Here is an 18,855-nt window from a genome sequence, read left to right as displayed (position 1 = left end):
AGACGCAAAGATGGCAGTCTTAATGCTTCCAATTCAATGTGATGGAGCTTGAGAGGATCTGCTGAGAAGAATGGGACAAACTGCCCAAATCCAGATGTGCACAGTGTGTTGGGAGTTGTCCAAGAAAACTCAAAGTGATCTGCTACCAGTGGGGATTCTGCAAAGCACTGAATCAACGCTCTGAATATATTTGGGGAAAAAAGCTTTTGATTTGTATTAAAGTTGACATGATTTCATTTGCATTATTGGGTGTAAATTTAATTTCATCAATACAACATAAAGTGTAAAAAGGAGTCTTCCTGAATCAACTGCACCTGATGCCAACAAAAGGCTCTAAAAAAGATAGCTAACTGGTTTCAGGCTGAAATATCCCGAAGAAACAGCTGTTAAACAAAAGGACAAGGCAAGATGTGCAAGACTAAGAGAATTTCAGATAAAACTGCACATCTGCTGGACAGAGACCCTCAGTACGAGAGCAAAGAAACTGCAGTGAGCGGACACAGGAGCGGTGCTTCACTCGCTCAGTCTGCAGCACAAACAGGGACTACATGGGAGAATCATGAGTGGAAAACTGAACCCCTGACCTCATCACAAAAGTCAAAGTCTGAAGTATGCAAAGAAACATCTGGACAATCCAGAGGCATTCTGGAAACACGTTTCAAAGAAAATTCAGCCAGTTGAGCACAGACACATCTTTGGAGAAAAAAGGAGCAGCATTTAATGAATACAGCATTTTGCCAAATTTTAAGGATGAAGTTGAAATATTCAGCTGTGGGTTTGTGTGGCAGCTGGTGGCACAGGAGGTATTGGAAAGATAGAAGGAAGAATGGCTTCAACTGGATGTCATCAAATTCTGGATGTAAATGTCCTGCAGTCTGTCAAGAAACTGAAACTGAAACTGGGCGTTTGGGGATTAATAAATACTAAGTTCAAGAATCAGCGGTTCATTAATGCTGCTTTTACTTAACAAATGGTGATGTTCCTTTTTTATTCTTTTCCAACATTTAATGAATAATAAGCAGATTAACAAAGTAATTAGTTAGTTTATTATTTAATTTGCAGGCTAACTACTGCTTTTCTCCCCAGCATTGACGCTCATTGAAACATCAGTGCTTTTCACTCTGAAGGACTTTCTGTTATGGGCAACACTTATCACCAGGCACATTTTGCTGTTTGTTTAGAACTTCTTAAGAAAATTTGCACCATCATGTTTTCCATCTAGCTCAAGATGAGCAAAGGATGTAAAAGACTACAGTGCATTTGAACTATTAGGAAAACTGAGGAAAGGAAAGCATCCTAAAGTAAGATTTTAATCTGCTCATAAAGGACAATATGTATAGGATTTTCACTATATGAAGCAGAAATCTTTGTAACAGGGCCACCAAGAGCTTTGACACCTGCATTTTCAATTGATATGGATAAACTATTATTTCAAAACATATTTAAACATTGATGGAAATTAAAACTTTTTGGATTATTTCCAATAATATTGTAAGCAGTTGAGGTTTTAGTGAGTAAAGCCTCATGGGAGAGTTCATACAATCTATAACATGCAACTAATAATGAATTTCATGATTAATTAATGAATTAATTAAAGTCTGAGTGAAAAGAGGGTAAACATTGAACCTCATTTTTCCAACATGAAAGAGAAAATCAGATATTAAAGCGTTAAATAAAATCTGACAATACAAAGACATTTAAATGAAATGATACTGTTCACATTGGTCTGACACAGTTATCATCATTCCTTGTTTTTCTGAAAAGGGAGCACATGTCTGCCACAGGCCTCGAAAACCCTGCCAAAGGGCAACCAGTGAGGTTAATTAACGTTTCTACTTTCAGCCAACCTGCAGCCATTTGTGCTTGAGCCTAAAATCACTGTCACACAGTTCAATCAAGAATACCTAGAAAGCACAGAACTCCAGCGTCACTTGTCTTGGATTTTTCACGGATTAGCCTCACCTGAAAGGTCTCAGAGCACACATTAAAGCTACGGGGTCTGAATATGTCACAGATCATTTATTCCCTAAATAGGATAGCACAAAAATTTCTTGGTACACACTTTGGAAGTCCTTTTGGTTTAGATTAGGGATGATGCCCTGAAAGCAAGCAAGCAAGCCCCCCCCCCGCAAAACCCTGCATCTGGTGTGTGGCAATTCTTTGGCTTGCATGCAGCTTACACCCTTGTAGGCTCACGGCTAGGCTTTTATCTGTTGGCACGGTAGCAGATAACAACACTGGTTCAAAAGAGAAAAACTGGTCCAACCTGACTGACCTTCATAGTCCAATACTGTGCTGCAGTCTCATCTTATTGACAGATCCATCCACAACTCTGCATTTAAAGCGAGATATATTGGGTGCTGTGCATCACTATGCAAAATTATTATATATATATATAATAATTTTGCAAAATATACTCAATTCAAACTTATTTTCACACCAATGTGTCCACGTACACAGGTCTGAGGGTTCCTGTTACAGAAGAGACAACTGGATTTACAGTAAACAGGGTCATCATTCAACAAGGAGACAGCAGCGAGGAGGAAAGTAAGCGAGAGAAAAGAAAAAAAATCCAATGAGCCACTGATTTTGTTAATAGTGGTGAAAAAGACTGCTTTTTATCAGTTACTCTGTTCATTTTCTTGATTATTTTACTTCCCACATCTTAAAAAAAGAAGTTTCTTCTTATGATTTAAAAACAATGAAACCTATAAACGAAGATATGGTGGAAGATGCTGCACTAGAGGTATTTGCGGTCACTTCAATCTGTGACTTCATTACTGAACATGCACATAAATGCAATAATATGCTTATAACTTACTTTAATCCAATATTTTGACACTGTGATTAATTCACAATGCCACAGTCTCAATACACAGACTGATATCATGTGGTGCTGATGAGCATATCTATTTCACTGGAAATGTGTTATGGCTCATGTTCACAAGACGAAGTGAGCTGGACAGCAGCCCCCCCGCCTGTGCTCTGAGCAGAGAGCTTCTTTAAATGACCACATGGCGTTGCTCATTTGAGGAAAACTGAATACACAGAGATGAGACATCGATCCCACCTGGCCGATCAATGGTCCAGGCCTTTTCAGAAGAGATGTGAGGAATCAATAATATTCAGTATGAACGTTTTGTCATAACATTCTTCAGACATCTGTTGAAATGGAATGAAAGGGATGGGAATGGCATTAAGTATAACAGAAGAGACAAAAATAGAGCTGGAAATACAAGAGCAATGCCTTCACAAATAACCCTGTAAGCTGCTGGAAAACAATTCAACTTCTAATATTTTGACGAGTTAAAGTTTTGAATATACCCAAACTCTGGTGTACATTTCATCTCAGGGGATGATTTCTGTAGTTTCTGATTTAGTTTTTGGTCTCTGAGGTAAAAATGATAACCAAAAAAAGATGGAAGATTGAGAAGCATTAATAATCATCTTAAATCACCCAGCGACACATCTGGGTCCCCGTGGTTGCACTGCTGAGGCCATATCAAGTAAATAATGAATGAAGCAACTGTGAATGGTCCGAAATGTGTCTGTGCTCTGTGAGTGGATAAAATCATCAACATTGTCATGAGATATTTTCTGCCACCTGACTAAAAACGCTAGCGTTAATCTGACCACAAATCTGTTTCAGGAAGCATATGGCATTCAGGAAAGTAGGTCAACCATTAACCAGCTAACAGCCTTCACCAGAAACATTCTTCCAGCACATCTTCATCATAAGCTCCATGTCCAGCCCACATGCGCTTGACCAAAATACCCTGAATTAAAAGGAAGTAGATATTTAATATGAGAAATAACACATTCTTTATTGACCTCTCTCTCTTTATTCAGACTTCACTGTGTTGTGACTTTCATTTTAAAGATTTTCAATTTTTGCCCATTAGCATCCAAAAATAAGACAAAACAACAGAGTGAAAAGCCATTTTTAGTAATATATAAATATATATAACAATTCTTTCCACTGCAGCTGCACTGAGACTTTCAGCAGTTTGGAGACGCCCCTTTACCAGGAGTCACTGCTTCAAGTTGTTTATGTCTCTACAAGCTTTGCACACCTGAATCAGCTGTTTTCAGTTTTTTTTTTCTGGCTGATGAAGTGTCACCAGATTGGCTGTGAGGTCTTGAAACTGCCATCTTCAGGCCTCTCCACTGATGTTCTGTGGGTTTAAGCCTGAGCTTTGGCTGGGCCACTCGCTGACAGCCAGAGACTTGTCCTGAAGCCACTCCAGTGTTGTCCTGGCTGCGTGTTTTGTCGTGCAGAAAGGTCACCCCAGTCTCAGGTTGCGTGCTCTGTTGAGTAGGTTTTCTTGAAGGACCTCTCTGTTTTTAGCTGGCCACTGGGACCAGGGCCACCTCCCTGACAATGACTCTTCCTGTCTGGTTATTCAATTTAACTGGATGGTCAGGGGAAGAGATTTCGGTTTTGAACTTCTAAGAAATTTGCTAAAATTTGTAAAAATGGATATTTTTCATTATGTCATTGCAGATTGTATGATGATCAATTCAAACAACATACTGTGCAACAACTGAAAGGGTCTCGATATTTTCTGAGGCCGCTGTCCAATTTAGTGTTACCATTATCCATTTAATTACACAAGGTTGCCTCAGCTGCAACACAAGTTACATGGACTGCTTTGAATGTAGTATAGAGAGAGACCAATGACGTAGGACTGCACTGGCTCACTTCTGGAGACAGGAAGTAATTTGCCCCTGGGGTTTTTGAGGTATTTACAAATTCATTAGAATACATTTTATTGTCTTCTAATCTATTCTGTTCGACTGTTTGGTGAACTGGTAAATGTATTCTCCCTTTCAGGTCTGCCATTTGAAACTTGAAATGTCACTTTAAGAATTGTGTGAAGGGAGATGAGCTTTGTATTTAAGAATCCAGATCAAAAATCCTACCTTGGATTCACAAATAACATTTTCGGTATCATTTTTCTCTTTACGGTGTCGTTTGACTGCTCAGTTTAGAAGTACGTAGAACACAGAAAACTCCTGATAAGTTCATGTTGTTGGACTGACTCTGCTATACGGTTCCTCAGATATTTTTAGCTTTTGTTGTTGGCCTCTTGGTAGTCTTTTCCTTTAGGGCTTCCGCTTTACATGAACATCCATCATAGAGAGATGACCTGATCCAGATTAGGTCCTGATGGTACCATTACATTTTACAAGTTGTGAAGTTTGTTTTCTCTTAGATAAGTTATAAATCTAAAATCAGATTTAATGCATTAAATCTGATTTTATGACTATTCAGCAGTTGAAATAAATATTGAACGTGTCATCATTTTCCTCAGTAAATATATTTCTAAAGGTGCCATTGAGAGATTGAATTTTTACCAGATGTCTGTAACAGCCCAAGCACTCCACACGTGCAAAGAAATCAAACCACTGATGTCCATAAATTATGTGTAATAATGTGGAAATAACACAGGGAAGTGCAAAAAGGCACTGCATTGATTGGAGAAGGCTTTCTAAACTTCTGAATATTCCAATGATCACTGTTGGGGCCATAAGAAGTGGAAAGAACATGATTTCACCATAAGCCGGCAACGATCAACAGCTCCTCAAAAGATATCTGACAGAGGAGTGAAAACAATTTTCAGAGATGTCCAAGAGCCAAAGACCACTTGGACAACCAGAGAGATCTGGAATTAGCAGGTACAATTGCTTCAAAGAAAACAGTAAGTTATACACTCAAGTGCTGTGGCCTGTACACGCGCTCACAAAAAAAAGTTCCCTGCACAACAGTTAGACAAACCTGGGAGAATACAGTCTGGTCAGACGATAGCAAAACTGAACTCTTTGGATTCCATAATAAACACCATGTTTGGAGGTCATATTGCATTGCACATGATTCCAAAAATGCCATACCTACGTTTAAAAGGTGGGAAGATCATGGTGTGGGTCTGTTTTTCATCCTATGGAACTGGCCAATTTCATATATAAGGAAGGAAGGTTGAATGTAAAAATGCACAGAGACATTCTGCTGCTTTCTACCAGGATGATGAAGATGAAGCAAGGGTGGACATTTCAGCAAGACAATGATCCCAAACACACAGCCAAGAAAACTCAATTGGTTTCAGAGAAAATAAAGCTGCCAGAAAGTCCCAGCCAATCAGCTGACTTGAACCCAATAGAAAAATCTATGGAAAGAACTAAGTTCTTTGAAAACCCCGCAGAACCTGTTGTTTGTGTGGAAGAACAGGCCAACATCACGACTGAGCAATGCATGAAACTATTTTCTTCATATAGGAGACGTCTTGAAGCTGTCATTACCAACAAAGGCTTTAGTACAAACTCAGTAAGCGTGTTCCAATACTTTTTTTCATTCCATGACACATAATTACATTTCTTAACTTATGTTTTGTTTTTGTTTTAGGTATGGATTACTTGGGTTACTGACATCTGGTAAAAGTTTCATCTCAATAGCATTTACAGCGAAAAATGGTGATGTGTTCAGTACTTATTTTACTCGCTGTAAGCAAATGTTGCAGTGGTTCTCGTCATATTCCCTTAAAATCTAGTTTTACTTGATGTAATTAGAATCAGTTCAATTCATTTGTGCAAGATTAGCTGATTTAATGATTTTCAATGCAACAAAATGAATCTCAAAACTTTCACAACCCCAAATTAATGAGGTATGTCCATCCCCCTACAACCTAAACGTTTACTCATTCTGAGCACAGAGGAAATACAAATAGTCACCTTTTGCGTTTCACTTTCTTTTACTAGTTACTTAAACTGAATGAATAAGAAAAGGGAAGCTGATTTTTGTGTGTGTGTGTGTGTGTGTGTGTGTGTGTGTGTGTGAAACCAGCACAGTAATCCCAGATTGTCTCAGAGGACTGGTAAATACAGGTGCAGAGCCTTTCAGACGCTGCAATCCAGCGAGCTTTGCTGATCTGTCTGCAGTCTGACCTTCACTAGTGTCACATTCAGAGGGCGTAAAAAAGAAACCTCACAGCAGCAGACCCAGGCAGCCCTTAAGGATTCTGGGTAAAGGAGAAGTTTGTGTAAGCTTAGCACCATCCTATTAAATTGAGTGAACACTGGTTTGAAGAAACACAATGAGACGGAAACAGAATTACTGCCCCGAGAACTGGTTTACTCAACAATATCATGCTTGAGATTTCATCTGATCCAAAATCAACATTAATGCATTACACAATATGAACCTGTACCACCTCCACAACAAATGACGACGAGCATAGCCTGGGGGATTGAACGATTTTGATCTTTGGATGTCAAAGTGTTTTGCTGACTGAAGGCCTTCAAGAAAGTTCTCACATCAAAAAGAAAGACAGAGGAGGCGAGAGATGCCGAGAGGGATGTCATTAGCACGACTTTCAGGTGCAATACTAATCCCAGAAAGAGATGATAATTTTCTGCTTTATGTCTGGGCCATCCATACTGCAAGGTCAGACAGTGCCTGTGTCAGCCTGTCTCTCTCTGACAGATGGTTACCTGACATCACCCATCCAGTCAGACAGCTTTTAATACTTTATATCACTGCACTCAATCTCCTCTTTATATTACTCCTTTTTAAACCAAGGCATTTCCTCTTGCAATCCAAGACATCCAACTTGCTAATTCCGTGTTTCTTTTCTAAAGCTGCACAGAGAAAAAAAAAAAAAAAAAAAAAAAAGAAGCTGGTCATGATGGTACAAGTAACCTTGCTCCAAGGGTAGCCTTTGTGCTTAGCAAAGGGTTCAGATTGTTCCTCCTGAAAAGGGGGACGGTTGCAACAGAGAGCACTCAGTAGCAACATTTGGCCTCTTTTGCACTGAAGATAATGACCAAACAGATTAAGAGACAGGCATTAATAGCCATCTTTCGCGAGGGCACTGTCTTCAGGTTGTCATGGTGAAAACTCACCATAGAGGGAAAAAAATAAATAAATAAATAAATAAAAAATATATATATATATAAAAAACTGTCCATTCAAATTCAAACACCTCCACTCTTTTACTTCTCCTGTATTTACGTTTTAATCATGAGGCTTCAGAGAAGAGAGTTATGTGACCTTGCAGCCTTAAATTTTCACAAAGCAGCAAACAGGCTGGTAAATCCCTCAGCTAAAGCCTTCTGGGTGTGAAGGTTAGATAATGAATAACCATACATAGTTTCTCTCTTCATTTCTGGTAATGGTACCAAAAAAAAAAAAAGGAACCTTTTCATCTTAGCTGATCTTTTCTCTAGACACTACCATGTCTGTTCACTACAAAAAGCACCCAATGAAAAATGCAGTTAATAAGCAAAGTCAGAAATCAGGAAATCAAGTAGCTGTGTGAAGAGAAGGAGTGGAAGCTAGCAGGCATGCATGGCTGGAGTTCTCGGGAAGTCTACTGCTCAACCTTCTTTTAGTACAGTCACCTCACTTGGCTGTGCTCTTGCTTGCTTGCTTGCTCGCTCGCGCTCTCTCTCTCTCTCTCTCTCCCTCTCCCTCTCTCTCTCTCTCTCAGGGCTGACAGAATTATCTTCTGCATCAGAGCTGAGGCTGGGCCAACGCTCCACACAGAGGACTCCATTTCACACAGCCAGCCCCACTGTGGCCAAGGCGACGCAGCCAATCACACCAGAGTATCAGTGGCATGGCCATCCACCATTTTGTGCTCCTCAAGGTCTTTGGACTGTCCTGCTCAGCTGAAGTGGAGCTGCCTCTGCTCACTCTGCTATCTTGTTACACAGATGGAAGTGTTTAACTTTAAAAGTGCAGACCTGAGCAGGCAGCTTCCCCTCTTGTTGGTTCCTCTGCAGACTGTCATGACAGTCAGCAAAAGCAGAAGTGAGATGCGTGGTTTGTGTTTTCTACAAAGATGGCCACCTAGAGTGCAGCTCTGATGTTCTTCATAAGCTGTAAAGATCTGAGGACTGTGTGTCTAAATATGGAGCTTTAAGCCACCCTGTCATTCAGAAACTTTAAGAAGATATGCTTCCCTAGAACAACACAAGTGCCCTGACATGGTCTTAACATGCATTTGTGCTACTATGGCAGAGGTAAGAATCTATATTTCTCCACTGAAAAGCATAAAAGATAAAACTTGGGGCAACCCTCAGCAACAATATTAAATATTCCACCCAAAAAATGATTAAGTGCACAATTTAATTAATTGCCTAAGGCGTGATTATTTTAACAATGTTATATGGGAAAGAATAGGTAGATATATTTGGTTTTCTCAAGAGGTTCCTTCCCTTGAGCTTGAACAGAAAATTTCTATTACTATTCTATCGTGTACTGTACACAAGTAGGCTACAGAAAACTGAATGATTTTGCTGCTCCACAGACAATTCACACGTCTAAACTGTACATGCACACAGTCAGACATGTGAGGCAGAAAATATGATTCATTCAGATCTCCTGAAACTGCAACACGGCGGTTCAAGGGCTAAATAAACAGCACTGGAGAGTTGGGTAAGTGAAGGATGCCCAAGGACAGATTTTGGAGAGAAACCAGGAAGTGTATTTCCACAAGGACAATTACTCCAGGAAACCTGACATTCCACACAGCCTTGTAGTCCATCTATCCTTGGAAACCATTTCCTGACATAAATCAATCTGCTTCTGTCTCAAATAAATTCTGCATCAACTCAGATGACCTATGTGAAGAACAAACTCAAGGGATTTAAAGCAGAATTTCAGGTGCCAATTCAGCCTCAAAAAAATCTTCAACTGAGTATCTCATCTTGATCAAAAGTCTAGGTTTCATTTGAGTTTCCCTTTTTCTATTAAAATATCTTCAGGAGTATCTCATTCCACAATAAACTTAAAAAAAAAAAAAAAAAGGAATTCAAGAAAAGGCTGGGAGATGCACTCAAGGGTTTCTTATGAGTACTGCTCAGTGGACGACTGCCAGACAATACTGCAATGCTGACTTCCTTGTAAGCCTGACATGGCAGTTACTACAGTTACAGGCAGTGGGTGAGGTTACAACCAAACCATGATGTACAAGTATTTCAGAGTGACCAAAAGAGGACAAAGAGGAGCTGAAAAGTCAGTTTGGTTTCCTCATAGACACATTGGAGGAAAGGGTGAGTGGTGGCAATCTTTTTAAGGCTGCTAGTTAGTTTATCTAAGAAGAGATGTCAGATGTCAAGTTTCACACCAAACTGACCTCTCAAGGCTACTCTACAACTTTGAGAAGGGAAAGATGATAGACCCATCAATATTAACTCACCACTGAGACCTCCTTTCCAAGCTCCTAAATATTTAATCGTCCTTGGACAGCTCTGTTGCTTCGTAGGCCGAGCCAGTGTGGATCGCTTCTACAAGACCACTCCTGTTCCTGCTCAATGAAGGCCTTGTCCGGTGGCACCACACTGCCCAAGGAACGGGCGTCTCCAAAGAATTCAGGATTTTTTCCACCACAGGCAGCTCGAGGCTGACAGAGTTGGTTCACTGTGTCTTATTAAAGAAGGGCGTGAATCCTAAACCTAGTCTCGAAACCTGAGGATGCTGCACAGAAGACTTAATCTCTATCACTGGAAAAAACTGCTGCTTTATACCTGAATCTTTTGTTTCTCTGTAAAATTTTCTCCCTATATAGCAACAGTGCATGTGTATAAAAAGAGAAGAAAAGATAGACAGTGTCTCAGCTACAAATTCTTTTTTTACAAAAGGGGAAAGGCAATGGTGAGCTGTTGATGGTCTGATAGAAAGCAGAGAGGAGGAACCAGTTTTGCAGCAGTGTAACGTGGCAACTGACAACAGAAACTGGAATAACACCTCAAACAAGCCACTTCCTTGTTCTAAACGGTGACATGATGTTGTCTCAAGGTCTTTCAAACAGGCCTTTACCTAGCTTAACAGCATAAAATTATGGTCCCAATAAACATAATCCAACACTGCGTGGATGTGTTCCTTGAGAGAAGAAGGTCAGAAAAATGGTACAGCAAGTAGCAAGTCATATACTTTTTCTGTGCTATGCTGCAATGACTATGGAGTTGTGGACAGAGGGCCTGTGTGTCTCAGCACACTTACAAGTGTAGCAGCACGGCCAGGCTGCATCTCATGAGCCATGCATCATGTCAAGAAAGCACTCACTGGAGCATTTCAATTTGCTTTTGTGTGCCTCCCTAGCCTTCTTCACTGCCCCAGGTAGAGAAGAATGGAGGAGTGCATCACCCAATATGAGAGAGTGAATGAAAGAGAGGTAGGGAGAAAGACAGAGCAGATGTATGTGTGTGTGCGAGTGTGTGAAAAATACGAGAGCCAGAGAGAGCAACCAAGTGAGTGATGAGCTTCACAACTGCTTCCTCCCAGTGTTCAAACCATCACAGAAGTCTCTCCTGTTTAATCCTCTGTCCTCTCTGTTGAGCTTTTTTAGTGTAATCCTGAAATACCTTGCAAAAATCCAGTTATGTAATTTTTTTTTTCTCCCCAAAAATGTATCCACCTTAGTTCACTTCCATCCTCATCACCTTAAAGCTGAACTGCAGGAATGATTTGTACTTAATATTTAATGCAGAGGTGAATTTCAGCCAGTTTACTTTGACAGCACTTGTCACACTCCAAGTGTGCCACAAATATTTACTTTTGGTGATAAAATTCCAATTAAGCCCACAAGAGTAAATATGAAAAATGAAATATTAATGCCATTGTTAAACATTTGTGTTGTTATATCATGGTGTACTGTCTTATGGCATGTTGCTAGGTACTTTGAATAATACACAGCTGCGTAAACACACATATACCCGTTCCCTCAATGCATTTTGCCTCGAGTGCTAGAAACAGTGTTTCTAAATTCTATGCTGAAATATTATCATCCTCCAGGGTGCTCTGTGTCATTTAGCTCCCGATAAATTGATTACACACAAAATTATTTAAAGATATGCGACATGTTAGGAGAAAATTAATAAGAATACTTAAAATTCTGAATTTAACTTAGGAGGGCTCCCACTAACAATCATTTCCATTATTGATTGATCTGATGATTATTTTCTTGATTAATCGATTCACCTTTTTGTTGCAAAAACATCTTTAAAAAGTGAGACTTGATAGCATATGTGAATATCTTGTCAAGCAAAAAATTTTACCAACACAAACTGTGACAAAGGCACCAGTTTATCATTGTATTAGGTTATCCTGAGCTGAAAACCAGAATATTTAGTGAAACTGATTTTTTTTTTTTTTTTTAACTCAATCAAATGAACAATGGACTAACTAAACCTTTCAGTTTGGCCACAGGCCATCAAGATGTGACCCCAAGATTGGATAAAAATGCAGGACCTTTCTTATTCAAATTTCCACTTTTATTAGCAGACAAATCTATAATTATTTAATTGCTGCTTGGAGGACCTGGGGACTACAGGGGCTTCTGAGAGTCTACAGCTTCTAAGCAGCTGCCCATTTGGGATTACTTTAGTAATCCAGGCTTGTTTTACTATAACACAAACTGGACTGGAAATACCACCTCTGGCAAAACCACAAGCAAACATCTCTGACTCACATGACCTTAACAGGGGAGCAGAACAGAAAACCTGAGCACACAGATAAGCTACAGCTGTAGCATGAATAAGCTTCACAATTGAGAAGGAGTTAAGAATGTGTTGGAGACTTGTGAAAGTTACAACACAAACTCTAGCAGCAAGGAAGCAGAACACTGTGACAGAGACAACCTGTGTAGCTTCTGAGCTTTCTGCAAAACTAAATAATCTTAAAACAACAACAACATCATCACCACCACATCCAGGATTCATGACTGGACTCATCAAAGAACCTCCACTATCCACCAGACCATTTCCAGCCCGTCTGTGAGACAAATGTGTCGACCGCAGCAGATTCCTGCCTGGCCACCCTCTATCGGCTCCTCCTTGAGAACCTGTTTGCCCTGCCACAGGGAGAAGGAGCATCGCCACCATTTTGATTGCTCTTCTCAGCCCCAGCATTGTCGCAGCACAGTGTGTCAAGCTCACAGTCTCCTTGTCAGCAAGATTTCACACAGTGGCCAGGGGAACTGCAGAGCGTCGCACAGCCACACTCTCATACATACATGCACACACACTCTCCAGCTAGCAAACACACTTCCACTTTCCTGACAGGGTGGTCAGCAGATACCTTTAAGGATATTGTGTATGAAATGTCACCCCAGGTTGAACAGTGGATTTTGTAAATTATTGTTGGTCAATAATGAATAATCAAGAGCTTGTGGATTATTGACCAACAGCCTGATCCATCAGTCCAAATAACTTAAAGATACCCAAAACACCAAATAAATAAGCACAATCATGCGTTAACAGGCACGTGTCACCGACCCCCCCACCAAAAAAGGAGATTCCAGTGTAACTAATTACAAAAACCCAGGCAGTTTACATTTACATTTCATGATGTGTAAGTGTAGACAACTGCAGAAATGTGACGAAAAGCCACATCCAAAACGAAGAAACAAAAATCTGGAGAACTTCCACTCAGAAAGAGTCTGCAACAGCCAGTACCTCACTCACACACACACAGAGTGAGGGGATGTGTGTGTGTGTGTGTGTGTGTGTGTGTGTGTGGAGACCACTTTGTTGAACATTAACCGCCTGCATGGCCAAAACACTGCATTATTCAGCATTAGAATTCCTATCTCATCCATGTGTCCCTCAGCCATCACAGTCACAAACATGCACTGTCCAAAAGTGTCAGCTGCACATCTTTAAAAAAGAACGGAAGAAGAAGAAGAGAGCCATAGATAGTTAGGAAGAAACAGAGAGAGCAAATCCCACAATATCTGACGAGCAAAGTTGTATTTAATTATGTAAATCAAACCTCCAAGTTCACGGAGTTAACCTTGAAAGACCCACTATAGGATCAAGCCTCACTTTTTTTCCTCTGGAGTTCTTCTTCTTCTTCTTCCTCCTCTAGCAGACAAAAACTTTGGAGCAGAAAAAGATGCAAAGGAAGAAGAAGAAGAAGAAGAAGTAATTGTGACCAACCCCCCCTGAACACAACCTTTGTTCTGGCGTGAGGGATCCTGTCTGTCTGACTCCAAGGCTCTCCTTGGAGACTCATCTGCTTTCCTCCATTTTATGGTGAAGCCCTGCTGGTGTGACACATACCTGACTTGAGACCCAGTGACAGCAAATAAATAGGCATCCAAACTGTGCAGGGGGGGCAAAGAGGGGAGGGAGGTGGTGGTGGTGGTGGTGGTGGTGGTGGGGAAGAGGAGCTAACAATGTAGCCAGAAAAACAGCAATAAGAACAAACATTCAAATAAACGCAAAGAGAGAGCCACGCAGCGCTTACATTCATTTCACCAGGCAGCCAGAGACATGGAGCTCCAACCCTGTGGAGAACCGAGCCAGAGCCAGACAAGCTCCCTCTGCTTTTCTTTAAAAAAAGGAGAGGAGCACACACAGCTTCCTCACACTGGACATGGCTTTCCTAATGCGTGTGTGTGTGTGTGTGTGTGTGTGTGTGTGTGTGTGACTGGACCAGCGGCTATGCCAGCTCCTCCGTGTCGCTAATGGAGGCTGCTTGGGAGAGGAGAGCAATCCGTGCAATGGCTTCTCCATGAAGCTAACGCGCAACCACACGCGCGGCCGGCCGGAGAGAAGGGGGGGACGGGCACGCACAGCCGGGGCCGGCGGTCCCCCTTACTCTGACCAGACATGTCAGAATAACAAAAACAGTCCGCTCCCGGTTGCTGTCCTCTCCCCCACCACCACCTCCACCACCTCCACCTCCTCCTTCTTCTTCTCCTTCCTTAAAAAATAAAAACACGCAGGCGAGCCTCTCTCTCAGACCGCCGCGTCCATTTCCGTGTGTCACTTTGACAACAAACCGAAAGGCGACATAAGCGAGGAAGCGGTAGGTTGGTTAGGATATTAAGTGGGAAGCGAGAAGACCCACTTGACTTTGGGCTGCATGGGTGCACCCAACCGACTAAAAAATAATAAAATAAATTAAAATCTCCTCCGCTCCCCAAGTCGGCTGAACCTGGACTATAAGGAGCCAAAAAAAAATAAATAATAAAAAAAAAAAGAGAGAAAAAGGAAAACCCGAGGGGGGATCAGCTCTTTCCAGGTCATTCACGAGGCGCTCTCCACATTATATCCCATGATCTACCATACCGACGTTCTCGCAGACCTTGAAAGACCAGCCGAAAATCTTGGCGAACCTGGAAATATAGAGCAAGAGTGTTAAAAAAACAAAAAACAAAAAGCAAAACTCACTAGTACAATCTTCTCCTCGAGCGATCCTCCCAAAAGTTGTCCTCGTATTTCATGCGTGCGCCCGGTCGTTCTAATGGATGATCGCCATCTTTCCTGCTTCTCCTTTGCTGCAGCTGCAGATGACCTGAGATCCGTCTGTCTCTGAATAATGAGCAACCACACAGACAAGGAAGACAATCTGCAAAGCAGGCTACACAAAGAAGTTTGGGAGACTAGCAAGCACCAGAGGGTGCACAAGAGTTTACGACGAGACGTGGGAGCATCAGCAGGATGGACAGCGTCTCTGTCTGAGAAGCTCATCCTTCATCTAGACTGAAGTCAGATAGCCTGCAAAGCCTTATCAGCGGCTCAGACCACCACCAGATACATGCGGGCACCGGCAATTTTATATAGGCTTTCCATACCGTGGGTGCCACGTCATGGGGTTATCTGCAGTTCACTTTGGTGGTGGTGGTGATGCTGCTTCAACAACACTTGAACCAGACGAACAACAACAACATAGATAGACAGATAGGTGGCTGTTAACGGAGAGCAAATATGGACATTTGAAATATGTACTATGTCAGGAATGCATTTTTAATTACCATTGACTTTTAAAAAAAGAATGCACGCACCCATCAATCACACTCCCTCAAAGGTTTGACATCTTTAGTCAAATAGAAATCAAAACAGTAAATTCTCACGAGAGTGTCAATTGGTTCTGTCCTTCATTCAAAAAAACAAAAAAAAACATAAATAAATAAATATAAAGGGGGGAAAGGCGGATGTGTTGCAGTGCATTGCCTTTACACAGTGAAGTAGACATGATGCTGCAGCCTGCTGCTCTGTCCACCAGCTGCTAACAAAGAGGGAGCCCAAGACAAAAGGTGCAGGGTCCTGCTCAGATGTATGTCAGTGTGAAGGATGGGTGGGTGACAGGAGGGTGGGGGTTGAGCGGCAAGGGAGGGTGGTCTGTGCGGAGAAAAGTATACCTTGCGTGATGGAGTGACAGCAATATCATCTTACAATATCTTGTTTTTAGATGTGCTAGTTATGCTTATTGCCATAAATGGCATACGGAAGTGTGCGTAATACGCTCTGGACATCTTATTGTGCTGGATGAACGTTTTTAATTCATTCTACAGTCAGCATATTTCTGAAAATATAGACTTCAGAGTGCTTATATCCTTTTATGATAAAACTTAAGATTTGAATGCATCATATAAAGCTCACTTCTTCTGCATCAGCTGCTTGGTACAGTGCTTTGACCGTCCTAAAACAACACCTATTCCCCTGCACAGTTTCTCCAGGTTCTTTGCTTACTTAAGTATCACGGAGGACTTGCTGCAGTTCTTCTGTGAATGTAGGCCACCTCAGACTCTTCCCTCTCCTCGTGTAATCCCAGACAGACTCCATGATGTTGAGATCAGGGTCACACCATCTGTTCCAGGACTCCATGTTCTTGCTGCTGAAGACTCTGGCTGTATGTTCGTGACCAGTCAGACGCCTCCAGCATGACTCTACAGACGTCATAGAGCACTAGATTTGTGTATGAATCATGCATTATACAATGATAAAATAAAGTTTGATGTAATCAAATATTAGCCATCTTTGGGTACTATTATTTCTAATATATAAGAATGTTTACAATCAGTATGCTAATCTTTTTAATATTTGTTTGTAGTAGTTGCCTTCCTTTACATGGTGTACACAGATCTTTCAGGGAGCTGCATTGTTCGTGTGTGTGTGTGTGTGTGTGTGTGTGTGTGTGTGCGTGCCTTTTACAGACAGTAGATGGCAATAATAACATCCACCTTGATTAATACGACTTCCTGTTTTCAGTTGAATAGCAATTTGCAACTTTCTTCTCACGAGGACAAACTTATAGTTTTGTTCCCTAATAATTCTGTGCGTGACACTGAAATACTTGAAAAAACTCAACCACAAATCTTTTTGGGAGCAGACTTGGAAGCGATTGTTGTCTGATTTACAGGCAGAGACACTGAGAAGAATTAAATTGGTGTGAGATACAGACACAGTTAATCATGTTTGACGAATGTTGGCGTTGCCTCTCATGAGGCTCAGTTATGAATGATGGATTGAGGGGTGCATATATTTTTGTGGGATTTGTTAGAACAACGATATGCAGTTGCTGTTTGTGTCACCAACCTGCTATCAGTGCTAATGTGAGCCTGAATGCTCTACAGTGGTTTTGCACTGTGCCTAAACTGTGTGACGCCCTGAGAGCCAATTCATGTGAGAACATGAAACATATAATGTGTTGTTAACCATAAGGCAGCAGATGGATACAGGAATAAGGCTTTTTTTTAAGTACCTCCATAGTGCCAATACTCCTGTTGCAGTGACGTACATAGCCCCATGTATTTCCCATACACTGTGGCCAGCTATCACCTGCTCCAAAACTGACTTCTTCCTCCTTAAGGGTTACCGCTGATGGACTGTTGGTCATTCATGCTTTTTTTTTTTTTCCCCTCCTCAGAGGTTCTTTAGAAAACACTAGAAAAATTACCTGTCTTATTTATTCTAATTTCATTTTGATGTCTCAACAGATCTTTGGGGGAAAGTCTCTGGAGGAACAACGTGTGAAATATACACAGCCATGCAGACACGCACACACACGCTCTGTGTTGACAGTGCATCCTGTGAGTGCCAGGTAGCAGCCGGGGTTTATCATGCTGCTTGGACATATGGCTGCTGCGGCAAATCTGATTAATATGGGACGGCCACGGACTTCAGTGTGCACTGCAGGACAGACTGCACCAGGACATCCCCACTGGTCCGGCCTCCCCCGCGCGCCATGCCAGGCCTCCATCCAGCACGGCTAAAAACAGACCAGTCGTCAAGGATTCAGATGGCCTAAGCAGTGGGGGGGTGGGAGGCGTAAGAGGGGGTGTTGTACGGATTTGGATGGTGACTGATGATTTAGCAGAGACGTTAATAGTAAGGAATCGGAATATTAACACCATTTCAAAGAGGTTTAACTCCGACATATTAACAATAACATTTGCAGTCAATTATTTTCTTTAGGTTTTTTCAAAACAGGCTTTAATGATGGATATTTGAAAGTTCAATTTCAATTTTGACTTTGACTGTGCCGGTGAAAACTCAACTGTGGGGCGTCTTGAAAAGTTCCCAAGACTGGAACTGAGACACAGTTGAGTCCCACACGGGTCAGCGAACATTACGAGAGGTCAGTGCTGTGTGCTAGTGGAGAGAGGACAGAGGAGATACGAGCAGATAAAATGATTGCTGCCCTGATACTGTGGTATTTCATGGTCGACTACCTCCAAGTCTGTTTTTGTTTTGTTTGCTTTCCTTTTTTCCTTCCTAAAGACAGAGAAGCTTATACATACACATCATTATAAACTGTTTTCACCAGCTCATATCTGATATTTTATATCATGCAGTCCCTCCAGGAGTTGGCCCTGTGATTTTATCCAATTACTGCAAGTTTACCGCTGATTCGACCAATCAGGTGAGTCCACCCCAGTTTTGCGTGTTAATTGTAGCCAATAAGAAGTTTCAAAACTGGTAATCATAACACAAATTAAGAGTGCCAACCTTTTAATGGTTACCTCTGGCTCCAATAAATGACTGAATGAATGAATCAATCCGCGTGCAACTTTTTTTTTTTACTCCCCCGTTCAAACCGGGGCCATTTTCAGAGACAGGTCGCTCAAA

General features: G+C 41.4%; 1 protein-coding gene across 4 annotated transcripts in view; it reads right to left on the bottom strand.

Moving 5' to 3' along the window:
• Window positions 1-15,323, bottom strand: part of znf462 (zinc finger protein 462) — a 49,254-nt gene extending 33,931 nt beyond the window's left edge. For all 4 annotated transcript variants that reach the window (XM_029515276.1, XM_029515278.1, XM_029515277.1 and 1 more), the window contains exon 1: window positions 15,175-15,323. The gene's annotated coding sequence lies outside the window, so the exon portion shown is untranslated. The remainder of the gene's footprint in view (window positions 1-15,174) is intronic.
• Window positions 15,324-18,855: the final 3,532 nt, after the last annotated feature.

Source organism: Echeneis naucrates, chromosome 12, assembly GCF_900963305.1.
Source record: "Echeneis naucrates chromosome 12, fEcheNa1.1, whole genome shotgun sequence".
NCBI classification, from domain to species: Eukaryota; Metazoa; Chordata; class Actinopteri; order Carangiformes; family Echeneidae; genus Echeneis; species Echeneis naucrates.
The sequence above is the reverse complement of the archived record's forward strand: the minus strand, read 5'-3'. Positions and strand labels throughout refer to the sequence as shown.